This window comes from Canis lupus, chromosome 20, assembly GCF_011100685.1.
Source record: "Canis lupus familiaris isolate Mischka breed German Shepherd chromosome 20, alternate assembly UU_Cfam_GSD_1.0, whole genome shotgun sequence".
In the NCBI taxonomy this organism is placed as follows: domain Eukaryota; kingdom Metazoa; phylum Chordata; class Mammalia; order Carnivora; family Canidae; genus Canis; species Canis lupus.
In genome coordinates, this window is record NC_049241.1 from 39306246 (window position 1) to 39320110 (window position 13865).

At 51.4% G+C, this 13865-nt stretch overlaps 1 protein-coding gene and 1 long non-coding RNA gene across 8 annotated transcripts in view; one reads left to right on the plus strand and one right to left on the minus strand.

The window, feature by feature from the left end:
- CACNA2D2 (calcium voltage-gated channel auxiliary subunit alpha2delta 2) overlaps positions 1 to 13865 on the plus strand; it is a 138321-nt gene that overhangs the window by 41720 nt on the left and 82736 nt on the right. The gene's annotated exons all lie outside the window — the stretch shown is intronic.
- Positions 3354 to 4887, minus strand: LOC111091326. The gene is made up of 2 exons (XR_005374918.1): positions 4793 to 4887; positions 3354 to 3547 (listed from the first exon to the last, which is right to left on the minus strand). It is a non-coding gene; the product is annotated as an uncharacterized LOC111091326 (long non-coding RNA).

Sequence of the window (13865 nt, forward strand, 5' to 3'; positions counted from 1 at the left end):
GTCCATCTGCTTCCAGCTTCCAGATGTTGTTTCTGGCACCTCCTCCATGTTTTCGTTGACTCATAGGTTTTTGCCATTTTGAATAGCCCTTTCTTGTGGTTTCAGGGAGTTTTGATAAAGAATAGAAGTTCAATCCACGGGGATCCCTGGGTGGCTCAGCAGTTTAGCACTTGCCTTCAGCCCAGGGCATGATCCTGGAGTCCCAGGATCAAGTCCCATATCAGGCTCCCTGCATGGAGCCTGCTTTTCCCTCTGCCTATATTTCTGCCTCTCTCTCTCTCTCTCTCTCTCTCTGTATCTCTCATGAATAAATAAATAAAATCTTAAAAAAAAAAAAAAAAGAAGTTCAATCCACTAGGCACCACCGCTGTCATGCTCTTCGAGCAGCTGAGCCCTTGCCATTTTTTTAGTGAAATCCATGCAGGGCCCCGGCCAGTGAATGGATAAGGTGGGGGTTCTCTGGCTGAGGGAGGCAACAGTCAGGCTGGCCTCCTGACCTCCCTCTCACAACCCCTGATCTTCCACATGATCCCTGCTGCTTCCTGACCAGGGTTCCAGAGAACACACTTTGAGAACTGCTGCCCTGTGCCTGGGAGTACAGCAGGCCCAGGGCTTGACTTAGGGTTAGCATTGAGAACAGAGGAAGGGATTTGGAGAGAAGGCAGAAAGGCAGGGGGCGCAACAGGAAACTTCAGCAGCCAAGTTCTCTCCCTATGACCAGGTGCCCCTTATCCCAAGCCTCAGCTCCCCCATCTGTGCCATTGGAAGCCCCAACCAGCCTGGCTTATGCAGTCAGCAGTGGGGAAGAGCTTTGCAGATAAAGTTCTGCCTTGAGAGCAGCCCTGGTGGCCTGGTGGTTTAGCGCCGCCCTTAGCCTGGGGTGTGATCCTGGAGACTAGGGATCGAGTCCAATGTCAGGCTTCCTGCAAGGGGCCTGCTTCTCCCTCTGCCTGTGTCTCTGCCTCTCTCTCTCTCTCTCTCTCTCTCTCTCTCTCATGAATAAGTAAATAAAATCTTAAAAAGAAAAAAAAAAGTTCTGCCTTAATAACAGCATGCCAGTTATTCCCTGGGTGCCGCCAGCAGCAAGCACCTTCTTCATGCTCAGGTAGGGTTACCTAGGGCTCCCATGACCAGGGCAGGGCATTTCCCTGAGCCTGGTTGGGGGCTGGGGCATCATCCACTAGAGCAGCTCCCAAAGACTCAGGCTGCTCTGAGTGAGTCAGAGTCCTTTCTTCAGCTCTGCACAACATGTCTAAGCCTCCCCAGCCAGGGCCATACCCTTGCCCTGCTTATTCCACCTTCCTTAGTCTCCACCTGTTCAAATTCAGCTTCTCCTGAAGCTGTCACGGTGAGTGGGGCCCTGCCCCTCACAATCAGGTGACCTGAGACTCAGTGTCCTCATCTATAAAAGAGAGAGGGTTGTCTGCCCCTGGGGTTGGATTGAGATGACAAAAGATGTGGAGTTGCTGCAAGTGACAGCACCAAGCCCTATGTATGCTAAGCTGCAGTGGCAAGAGCTGGACTAGGGACCAGGGGCTGGACTCGGCTGGAGGCAAGGATTGGATGTGAGGGCATGGCTAGCCAGTGGAACAGGGAGGCTGAGCGATGGACCAGGAAGCCAGGGCAGAGGGCTCCAGGGGCTGAGGCGAGATGAAGCTACCTTCCTCGGCGCTACAGATAGGGCTGGGCTGTCTGATGCCTTCTAGAAGCAGGCCCACAGGCTATTTTTGAAAAGCTCAGAGCAAGGTTATGGAGTAATTTTTTGCAGCTACTGGTTACCAGGAAAGATACTAGTATGAAAGGAGGTCTCAGTTCCAACTTCCCTGATGGCATTTTGGGAGATTGGGCAAGCTGGACCACCCGCCAGAGCCTGATGTATAGCTTTATGCCCTGGCTTCCTTCTCCAAAGGATGGGGGCAGGGAACAGAAGATACTTGTGAACTCTGAGGAGACTGCAGCGTTCGTGGGGAGCTCATGAAGAGCATCGTGAAAGGCATGGAACTGGATCAGAGAGCAGGTCCCGCCCTTGGCTGTGCCTTCTCTGACCTCCACACAGTGGCCTTGGGCATGTGACCTTCCCCTCCCCATTTCTGAGCTTTTGTCTGTAAAACCAGCTTGGGGTACAGAAGAGTCCATGCTCCTGATGTGGGGCAGGTGGGCAAGGAGGAAGGGCAAGTGGACAAAGGTGGAAAGGTAGGGCTGAGTAAAGAGAGGCAGAGAGTGGAGGGGGTACAGGCCTGGAGGGCAGCAGAGTTCCTGGCAGGGCCTCTGTCCCTCAGATCATTTGGCCATCCCTGAGGAAACCGAGGCCCAGAGAGGACAGGGACAGACTCTCAGTCACACAGCGAGCTGGTGGCAGAGCTGGGCCAGAACACAGGTGTGCAGAGTCCATCCTAGGCCAGGGGGTAAAAATAGGGGAGATTACAATGTCACCTGGGCCATAGGAGGCAAGACACATCCACGTGACAGACCTGTCCCAACAGTCCTGTGCCTCTTGAATGTGTGAGATTCTCCCGGGAATTCCCCACTCCACCGGTCTTTGCCCCTTTTTGCCCTGGGCAGCTTTTGTTTCTCAGAAACCGTCTCTGGAGACTCAGGTTTGGTGCTAATGAAAAGCCACCAAGCCTCCTTTCTGCAGAGGCCAAAGCCCTCTGCCATTAGCATCCAGCCCGGGCTAGTAACTAGAGTTGTCTGGGTCTGACTTCTTCTCCATCCTTTCTAGCCTTGGGCAAGTGACTCTACTTCTCTATGCTGCCTCAGTTTCCTCATCTGTAAAGCAAAGATAGTACTCCCCATTCTGCCTCCTAGGGTTTCACTAGGTTTAAAGGACATATATCTTATATCTATCTTGGTCTGGGCCTGCAGGTACTAGGAGCCTTGAATGATGGGTGAGAGCTGTCTTCCTCAGATTGGGGGAGAGGGGATCACAGGATGCTGCCCAGGGGTCTGCCAGAAATGGATGATGTTTGGCAGTCGGGACAGGCCCAGATAGATGGGGGCAGAGCATGGTGAGGATCGGTGGGGGGTGCATGCAAGCCTGAATGTCTGTTTTGCTGATTGCTCCTTTTGCTTTCAAGGAGATTAAACTATTTTTAGTCTGCGCCACTGCTGGTGAGACGCCGGAGGAAGCCTTTCCATCGCTGAGATTTTCTAGAAGCTGCCAAGTGTGGTCTTCAATTCGATTCTGGGAGCCTCCCCAAGCGGGCGGGAGGGGATGTCACCGTCTGGGGGTTGTAGGGACAGGCTGAAGTGTGGTCGCTCCCCGAGGTCCTTGCTAGGCTGGCCTCTGGAGCTGTGCAGCCCTGGACCGCGGGGAGGAATCATCTGATGCGCCCGATGTTTGTAACGCCGTGTTTAAAAAAAGTAATTTATTTTCTAATTATTCCTTGTCTTGCATAACTGTGCATCGCCAAAGTGTCGCTATTTAAAATATTTATCTCTCCACGCCGCAGGAGCAGCTCTGGAGCGTGGAGGGGGAAGAAATAAAAGTCCACGTGCCGGTCGCAGGCATATTACTTTGACTCGTCCTGGCGGCTTTGACGTCTCCCTGTAAATACATTTATTTTTCATTAGGTTGTTTCTGAGTTCGTGGCTCCCAGAGAGCCAGAGTGATGACGCTGTTCATCTGGGAGAGACGCAATAGAGAGGTGCTCATGGAGTGAGGACCACCAAACACATCCCGTGCTTGATGGTCTGTGCCAGGGCAGGGGTCTGAGCGAGTGTGTGCATGTGCAGTGGCTGTGCAGTGCTGGGCTGCATGGCTCCAGGTGAGCCACGTGGCCAGGGACTTTGGCAGTTGGCTAGATGGAGAAACTGAGGCCCAGAGAGAGTCTGCTTTGGAATGGAATCACCTCACTAGCAAATTGGGCAGCACACCTGTGGCCTGTTCTATCCCAGGGGCCGAAGCTTCTCTATAGCCCATCAGGCTTTGAGGATTGGGTTCAGGGAAATCCTGGGTAGCTTCAAGGGGTGCACACATCCCAAAGGGTTGAGCAGAGGGCCCATGGGTTCCCAGCACACAGGATGGGGCCTGACTCTTCGCCTTTCTCCAGCCTCCCCCCACTCCAAGGCTGTGGGTCCCAGCTGTGTCGCAGAGGCTGTCAGCATCGGGGGCTGGAACAGCAGTGCCCCTCTTCTGGCCACCTGGCGGAGCAGGGACCAGACCTGGCTCCTCCACTAACAGGCTCTTTTCTAATCAAAAATAAATTTTTTTAAGCTCACTGAATCTAAGAGAGGGTTTTATGCTGAATTTTAAAATACCTTATTTTTTCCAGTCTCTAAACTACTAATCTCCCGGGCTGAGGGATTCTGGGACAAAGGCGAGGCCTCGAAGTGGAAATCTATAAAATTAGCTTCAGCAGTATTAGTGTTTGCAGTTGGAGATTGAAAAATTGCTTTCCCAGGGTCTGATTGGAGGCTCCACTTTCCTCAGGGAAGAGGCAAGAACTTAGCACAGTGACACTCGGGAAGGCAGGCTGGAGGCGGCTGAGGGACAAATGCTGGGAGGCTGTTATGGGGCTCAGGAAAGCTTCTCCTAAGGAGGCCCCCTCCTGGGGCCTGTGAGCTGGGCCTGCTCTGCAGAGCGTTTGCTGGGGTGAGTGTATCCTCTGCTTGCATCTTCCTTATCAGGACACAGCTTCTCCAGAGCTCTGGGTACACAGCAGGTGCCAAGTAAATGCTTTGGAGCCCAGCTGGGTCACTCCCTCTTTTCTTCCTAAGACCCCCTGCACCCTCCCAACCTCCACCTCAGTTCTCCCACACAAGGTAGGGGAGGGAAGGAGACTTCCCGAACCTGACTGAGGGGCCAGCTCTGGTGCCTGTGGGTGCACCCGCCTGTGTGGCCCATCAGGCCTCTTGTGTGCTTGATTGCCTCTGATTGGCTGCAGCTGAATTCAGCAAAAACTATTATTTGCCCTTGATGAGCCAATCAGATGGCCTCATTGGCCATTCTGAGCAGGCACCGGAACCTGGGGGGAGATGGGACACAGGAAGGTGGGGGCAGGGTAAAACAGATGCAGGACCTGAGCCTGATCTGTGTCCATCACGACCTTCACACAAATCACACCTCCCTTCCCCTACTTGTCACCCTAAACCAGGGCGCCTCACCCCACAGTACGCCTGTCTCCCAGCCTTTGCCCTCACTGCTCCGTCTTCCTGCAACACTTTTCCTTGCACCTCTACCTGCCTGAGCCCCAGAGCTCCTCCTTGGAGCTCCTTTCCACCTCTCCAGGCCAAGATGAGCTGTTCCCTCCAAGCTCTCAGAGTCTGTTACCTGTCCCTCTCTCTTGCTATGGCAGGAATTATGGAAGTCATGGGAATGATGGTCAAGGAGATTAAGACAGACTGGGACTCCAACTCTGATTAGCCCCCTTCTAGCACCAGGACCTTGGATGGGCTAGTTCGCCTCTAGAGCTTTGGTCTCTCCACCTGTAAAAGGGCCTTGTAATCACACCTCCCTGAAGAGGGTGGGGCCTGAATGTAGGCTTGGGAGTGTGAAGGCAGGCCTGGGGGGCTGGAGGTCCAGCAGCTGCCATGGCAAGGGCCTTCTTGAGCCTCTGCAGGCTGATCCGGGGTTTGACATGGATGGGGGCAGATAGCCTGGGCCCCATGTCTTGGGTCAGTTCCTGGGAAACAGGCTCTAAGACACTAAGATTCGCAAACAGAAGATTCATTTGGGGGTAGGGGGTGCTCTGAGGAACCACACTTGTAAAGGGATGAACAGAACAGGCCTGGGCAGGGAGAGAAGCTGACCACATGCAATTGAATGGAGGTCTCAGCCTGCCCTCCTGGGGAGCTCTGGGTCTGGGATGGCTCCTTAGAGATGTCCTAAATTGAGGCTGGGGTCCTAGCCTTTGTACTCGGCACAGCCCCATGCCTGGATGCAGGCTACTGCTAAGGACGGGGCATGACCACGGATGAGGTGGCTCCCTTCAACCAGAGGGGAGTCCCACATAGACTCTGCTGCAGGCCCTCAGCATCTGACAGGTGGGGAATGAGAGCTGATTCGGAGGGGGAACCTGCAGCAGTATCCACAGCAGCCTGTCTCTTCAGTCACTTGGACACCCTGCTTCATGTAGTAAGTTTTACCTACGTGGGAACTCAGTTGCTCTGGAATTCTGGTTGGTCCCTTTAGCTGGGAAACTTGCAAGAGGAAGGATACTGAGATGAGCTTTGCCCTCCCAACATAAAAGTCAGAGTTGGAGGCACTTGGGTGGCCCAGTTGGTTAAGCATCTGCCCCTGGCTCAGGTCATGATCCCAGTGTCCTAGGTTTGAGTCCCACTTCTCCCTGTCCTTCTGCCTGCCACTCCCCCTGCTTGTGCACTCTATCTCTCTGTCAAATAGATAAATAAAATATTTTTAATTAATTTTTTTATTGGAGTTCAATTTGCCAACATATAGCATAACACCCAGTGCTCATCCCATCAAGTGCCCCCCTCAGTGCCTGTCACCCACTCTCCCCCACCCCCCACCCACCTCCTTTTCCATCACCCCTTGTTCGTTTACCAGAGTTAGGAGTCTTTCATGTTCTGTCTCCCTTTCTGATATTTCCCACTCAATAAATAAAATCTTAAAAAAAAAAAAAAGCCAGAGTTGTTACACATGCTCTCCCTCCCTTCCCAACCACCCTAGATTCCCCTCACCCTGATCCGTGCCCTCATCCCTGAGCCCCACATACTCTGCCCTTCTCAGGCCATGGCTGATGCATTTGTTCATCCTTTGTAACAATTAGACGTGTGGGAGTACAAAGAGGTTCCCCAGTGTGTCACCTGGGTATTCAATGTGTATTTCCCTGCTCCGGCATCTCCTGATAATGAGAATCAATTACCTTTCCGTGGCTGCTGCTCTTGTGGCTTCAGGAGCCTGAAGTGACCAGCCAGCAGCTGAAACTTAGACTGAGACTCTCACTGTGTCCCTTGTGATAACGTTCCCTCTCCAGGAACCAGGGCTTGTAGATTCACAGAGCCTAAAATCAAAGTGACTAGAAGCCAAAATTCCCCGTCTGCAAGTGGGAGACTGGGAGTGAGGGGAGTGAAACCATTGTATTCTTGCCTATCAGGGATGTGGCACCTTTTTTTTTTTAAGATTTATTTATTTGAGAGTGAGCGAGCAAAAGCACACAAAGGGAGAGAGAGGCAGAAGGAGAAGCAGACTCCCCACTGAGCAGGGAGCCTGATATGGGGTTTGATCCCAGGACCCCAGGATCTTGACCCAAGCCGAAGGCAGATAGATGCTTAACTGACTGAGCCACCCAGGCGCCCCAGGATGTGGCACTTATATGCTCATAGATTGAGAGTGTGTACTGTGTCCTAGAGGGTGAGTCCTCATTCTTGCTAGATATCATCTCCAAGCTGATGGCTTTGCCATGCTTCTAAAGGATATTCCACCCAAGAGAATTGTCAACGTGTCCGTCCGTCCGCACAGAGCCTGTACACAAACGTTCATAGCAACAGTATTTGTAAGATTGTTTAAAAGTGGAAACAACTCAGAAGTCCATCAACTGATGCACGAATAAACAAAATGTGGTATATAGCTGTGTGATGGAATATTATGCAGCAGTGAAAAGGAATAAAGTTCTGATACACTCTATAATGTGAACAAGCCTTAAGAACAGTGTGTTAAGTGAAAGACACCCATCACAAAAGGGCACATATTGACATACCATTCAGTTTATACAAAATGTCCATAATAGACATATTTGCAGAAACGCAAAGTAGATTAGTGATTGCCAGAGACAAGGGTGGCAGGAATGGGGTACAGGGTTTCTTTTGGAAGTGATGAAAATATTCTAAAATTAAGAGTGTTGATGCTTGTATAATTTCATGAATAGACAAAAATCACTGAATTTTGTACTTTAAAAGGTAAATTTCATGGCATGTTAATAAAGCTGTTATTAAGAAAGAAAAATGTCATTCCAACATTCTGTCAGACTGGTGGCTTTGGGGTGGTGAGATGAGTAATAAGACCAGTGGATCCTGTGTTCATGTGCCCACTGAAGCACCTCTTATACTATAATGTGGATTCCTTTTTTTTTTTTTTTATAATGTGGATTCCTTGATCGCATAAACCGATGGGATCCCATGTCAGTAGATCAAACACTTGATGAACTTTCAAACAGCCAGTACCCTACAGGAAAGGAAAACTGACCTGATGTGTAACAGCATATGTGCCAATATTAGTCAAGATGAATCAGTGCCCCTTCTAAAATTGAAGAGGTCCAGTGTAATCAGTTTTCTACCAAATAGGGTGGTTGATCTCTTTGAGAAATAGTGCCATCATAGGAACTCACCATTTGGTCTCTGTTGCTGGCAGGTTGGGCATTCAGCAGCGGTAGCTAGATCAAACTTGGGCTTGGGCAAATGCATAGTCTCCATCCCCACCATCATGGCTACTCTGTTTGCACACCCATCATACCAGCCCTGGAGTGGCCAATGACAAAGGCTGGCTGATGGCAACCAGCTGAGTCATTTTGTCCAGCTTTTTGGTGCCCCTTTCCTGATAGTGCTGATAGTCATTGACACTCACAGATCTTCATGTCTGTGCCCATAGGTCCATCCACATACCTCTTTAGCAGGCTTTCTTGTCCATGATCTTCCAGACTTTCTTCATCTTGACATTTGGCCAAGCTGTTTGTCAATTTCCGTATATCTGTATATATTCTTACCATTCTTTACTTTTTATACAAGGTGGATGACCAAGTGTGCTGCCGTTCAGAGCTTTGCTTTGTGGGAGGATTTCTCCTTTACACTATGTTTCAGGGCCATCCTAGTGGGGCATAATATAGCTGCTATCTATTTTCAGCTCATACCAAGCTGACCCATCTGAGAATAACCTCAATCTTCTTCATCTTCCAACCATTGGTCATGAGGAACAACCCCCCTCCGGCCCCACAGCCTTCATGCAGTCTTGGTTGAGAGGATGAGAGAGAGGCACTCATGCAATGGTAGTGAATGAATGGGATCTGGACCACATGCTTATGCAGCCTTCTTGTGTCTTCTGACCAGGCTCATACTTGACTAAAGATGCATTTCTTGCTTCTTAGGTGGATGGCTCTTGGGCTTGTAAGATCTCATGATTTCATGGGTCTGCCAAAAGCCAAATGATTTAATATGCTTTGGTCATTAATCATGTTCCACCTGCCATCTCTGCCAGGACCCAGTAACAATCAGGAGCTGCTATCAGAATGGTACATTTTTTTTGTTGAAAATTGATTGGACCCTACAACTATACTGTGGTTCTCTATTAGAATCTGCCATATGGAGTGCCTGGGTGGCTCAGTTGGTTAAGCGTCTGCCTTCGGCTCAGGTCGTACTCCCCGGGTCCTAGGGTGAAGCCCCACATCGGGGCTCCCTGCTTCTCCCTTTCCCTCTGCCGCTCCCCCTGCTTGTGCTCTCTTACTCACTCTCCTGGTGTCTCTGTCAAACAAATAAATAAAATATTTTTTAAAAATAGAATCTGCCATAAACTCCACACAGCATCTTTTCCCCAAACGATACTTCTCATGTCATGGACCAGCTAGATCACACAGCCCAAGCTGCAGGGCCCTGTTCACCTCATCCTAAACCTGCCACAGAGCCCTTTCTCACTCTGGGCTTCACTCAGAACTGAGGTCCTTCCATGTCACCTGGTCTATGAGATGGAGCAGTATTTCCAGCCAGGCTGGTCTAAGAGGACAACCCTGCCTGAGTTTCTCTCTATGACTGTGTCCTTCTCAGATTGGCGAACAGCCTTCCCATGAAACATGGTCATGGTAGGTTTTCTGGCTTTTTGTGGTAGAACCATTGTGGTATGTCCACTTGTCTGAGCCTTTGATCCCTTTGTCAACTGTTTTTTATGGGAATTCTGGCATTTCTACTTCCCTTGGTATAGGCCCTTGCTTTTGCCAGCCTTCCCATAATCTCCTGGGGTCTTTGCTAGGGTGTTAGATCCCATATCGTGGGAAAGTACTTCCATATTAATGATCTCTCCTATATCCAACCTGTCTTCTGCCATCCTCGATCCAGCAACCTCAGGATCCGGTGCCAACTGTCAGCTAGGTTCTAGAGCACCTTCAGAGATAGTCCTTTCTTTTCCCAAAGCAGGCCCCACACTTCCTGGATTGGTTACGTTGTGACTTGACTTTATGTTGTGTTTGGTCTGGTGACTAGAAGGTACAGATCCTGAGGGGAGTGTGTGTTGTTTTATAACATGGAGATCTCTCTCTCTCTCTTTTTTTTTTTTGAATTTTAATTTTTATTTATTTATGATAGTCACACAGAGAGAGAGAGAGAGAGAGAGGCAGAGACATAGGCAGAGGGAGAAGCAGGCTCCATGCACCGGGAGCCCGACATGGTATTCGATCCCGGGTCTCCAGGATTGCGCCCTGGGCCAAAGGCAGGCGCTAAACCACTGCGCCACCCAGGGATCCCAACATGGAGATCTCTTAATCATCTTTAAGCAAGGCAGGGGTCTGGGGGACCCTAGCATCAACAAGGAGGAGTGGCCACTGCTATAGACTCAGAGAGTTTAGGGGAGTCTGGAGTTTCAAGGTCTCTAATTTAATGACCCAGATGTCCCCATCCCAGAACTCAAGGACCCACTTTTTCCCAATCAGGGTCCTGACCTTGGGTAACCAACCTGCTAGGATTGAAACTGTAACTCCCTCTGGATCTTTGCCACTCTTCTAATTAAGTCCTGTGCCTGACCCTCAGCTTTTTCTCCCTCTGGCTGCAGGAGATGAGAGTCTTTTTATATCCCGCCAAGGGGGCTTCTGACTTTCACACTTCACCTTAAATTCATGATTAATCACACTCAGCCTTTCATTGTCTCTGTCCAAAGCATTGATAGCCCTCAGCAACAGCCATCCCATTCCATAGTCCTTATAATTACACTTTCCTGAAACTCTCAGACACCTGAAATATTGTACCCATCCCCTGTTATCCTACATCAGTTCATAATGGGTGAACATTTGATCAATTGTTCCTTATCGCAGGCTCCACCTACCACCATGGTGAGGCCCTTGGTGCCAGCAAGACAGTGCCCACTTTAAAGTTGGCTTTCAGGGACCACTCCCAGCACTAGCTGCGGTGGGGTCAGTTCCCTGGAATCAGGTGTATGCAGGTGTTTCCTGGGGTGTACTCTCAGGGATCACACCTAGGAGGGGCAAAGGAAGCCGGATTGGGCAGCAAAAGTTTGGTTATGATGCAGTCATAACAGAAGCCTCAGCCAGTTCTGCAGAGGGTGCTGGAGCTGGCCTCACCCCTCAGAGTTGTCCCCAACTGAGGTCGCCTTTTGTGCTTCTCTGCATGATCTGTGTGTCAACCAGAGCGTGGATAAGGTGGCTCCCTCCTGCTCTGGCCACAGCCCAGGCAGGGACTCAGTGGAGAGTGGGCAGTGTCTTGCAGCTGGGGGAATGAGGGCCTTGTCCTGAAGGGGCAGTCTGGGCAGCACACCACAGCGTCCATGTTGTGGTGCCACATGATTCAGATCCAGGTTCTAGTTGTGCCTCTTACCAACTGAGACCTCGGGCAAGTCCCAAGAGTTCCCTGAGCCCAGTGTCCCAACTGTAAAACAAGGGGTTGCTAAGCCTCCAACCCCAGGACTATTAGGTATAGGACTCAGGGGCCAGACTGGAAAGAGCCCAAGGCTGCACGTGGCGGGGGGGCAGGGCCAAGTTTTAGTCACCATCCAGGTGGGGGCTCAGGCTTAGGGGCCTCCAACCACTGGAGCTAGCAGGCGCCCCATCCTCTCCCTCAACTAGGAAACCAAGGTCTGAGGCAGCCCCAGTTTAAAGAATTGGGAAACATGGACTAAGTCTGCATTGTTGATAAAACACTATCATGTTTGACTCCTGGCAATGAGTGAGATGACCCAGCTCTTGGTCGAGGGGTTAAGGGTGAAAAGTGTTTCCTCTGGAGGAACAAGCAGAGAGTGTTTGCTCAGCCTGTTCCATGGGTTAATAAATTAGTGGCCCATGGTGGCAGGCTGGGTTCCAAGAGCTGGACTCCATGATGACTGGTGTCATTTTTACAACAAAGTGACCAGATTAGGGACCATCAGGCATCTAACTGCGAGTGGAGGGGGCTAGTAATGATGGGGGCAAGCACAGGCAGCATGGCTGCCCATGGTGGGGGCACTGAGGGCTATCAGGAGGTGGACAAGGATGCCTTGCAGAGGCCACAGGCTGGTCACTTTTGTTGAGCCTTCTCAGGAGTGGTCTTGTATATGCCACAGTTGACCCTTCAGTGGCAAAGGCTCCATGCAGGTGGGGAGGTGTCTCAGAGGCTGTCCCATGTCCAAGACTGGCACAGGGTCAGAGCCTCTGGATCATGCTGGCCAAAAACACCTATGATGTCAGCCCGAGTGGCTGGTGCAGTGGGGCCTGACCACGGGGGCAGGTGCCTGTGGGGGTGCCTGTGGGCAGGGAAGAGACAGCAAGCTGGGAGGAAGGGGAGGCTCTACGATGGGCATGCGCATGGCGGGCATGCCTTTTAAAACTATCATCAGCCTTGGTGTTCCAACAGCCTCTTTCACTTTGTAAAAGCCTTTTCTTTTGAAAAATAAAAGAAGATTGGAGGCAAGTACAATATTTGGCTGTGGCGGCTGCTAATTTGGCACTGAATGTCACCTCCGCCTTTCTCTTCCCTGATGCCAAGTGCTCCTTCCTTGGCTCTGGGTGGGCGGGCAGGGTGATGGGGTGCAGGGCGGGCTCCCCGAGCCTCTTAAGATTCGAGATTCATTTCCTTAAACACACATTGTCTCACTCCAATTTCACGTCCGAGCAGTTCTGGCGAGGAATTAGCAGCCCCTGGGAGAGAGCGGGCGGGTTCTGTTTACACGGGGTGGGGGCGGGCTGGGGGCTGGGGGGCGGCAGTACAAGCCCAGGGCTTGGGGCTGTTTGGACAGGGAGCCTGCAGAAGACCTTGGTCAGAGGCTGCCTTGCCTGGCCGGACAGCTTTCCTAGGAAGCCAGGGCAACCTCTGTCAAAAGAATGTGTAAACCCTGCCCTATTTTAGATGTTCTGAGTACATGGAGGAGGAGGACCATATAACTATTTGGGGAGCAAATCAAGGATGTTGGGCTCTCAGGTCAGAAAGGACAGATAAGACCATTTGATCCAACCTCCCCCCACCCCCGCCCTGGCCAGAAAGGACTGACTGAGGCTGACCCCTTCTGTGATGAGGGCTCACTAACTCTGGAGGCAGCACTTTGCTTTTGACTCCGGTTCCCTGGACCCCTCCCCACATGGCATCTCACCTCTGTCTGTATGTCTCCTCCACAACCCCTGTCAGCCTGAGAGCCTGCCCTCCTCTTGTTCTGCAGGAGAAGCAGCTCTGCTCCATGGGTGGCTCAGGTGTCCCCCTATTGTCATCAGTCCTAAGGGCTCCCACACTGCAGACCCATCCTGGACCAGCTCAGGCAGCTCTGTGTGCGGTGACAGTGGTCTTAGGAGGCTGAAGAAGGTCAGCTGCACTTTAACCCCTTCCTCCATGGTGACCTTCACAGAGCATGACAACAGCCCAGGGAATTCAGGCCTCCCTGACTTGGGCCCACGTGTGTGGGGACATCTCCAAGGCTGGGGTTACCCTCTTATACCCACTCTACCTCCCCCCTGTTCATACCCACAATCCCCACCATCCCAGCCTCCAACCCTCACCCCTCAAGAGTCTTGGTTCCGGCTTGGGCACCCCAGAGATGCCAAGTCAGGGCTGAGCCTAAGGAGTACCGTGGGGGAGGTGGCCCATCCCCCAGCTCTCCTGGGCAGTTGCTCATTCATCACTTCTTAGAGGGGAGACCTGCTAATTTGTCAGCCCATTAGCTGGGCACAAGCAGCATATGGACCCAGTTCCTGCTGCCCTCTTCCCGCCTGCCTGAGATCGAAACATCT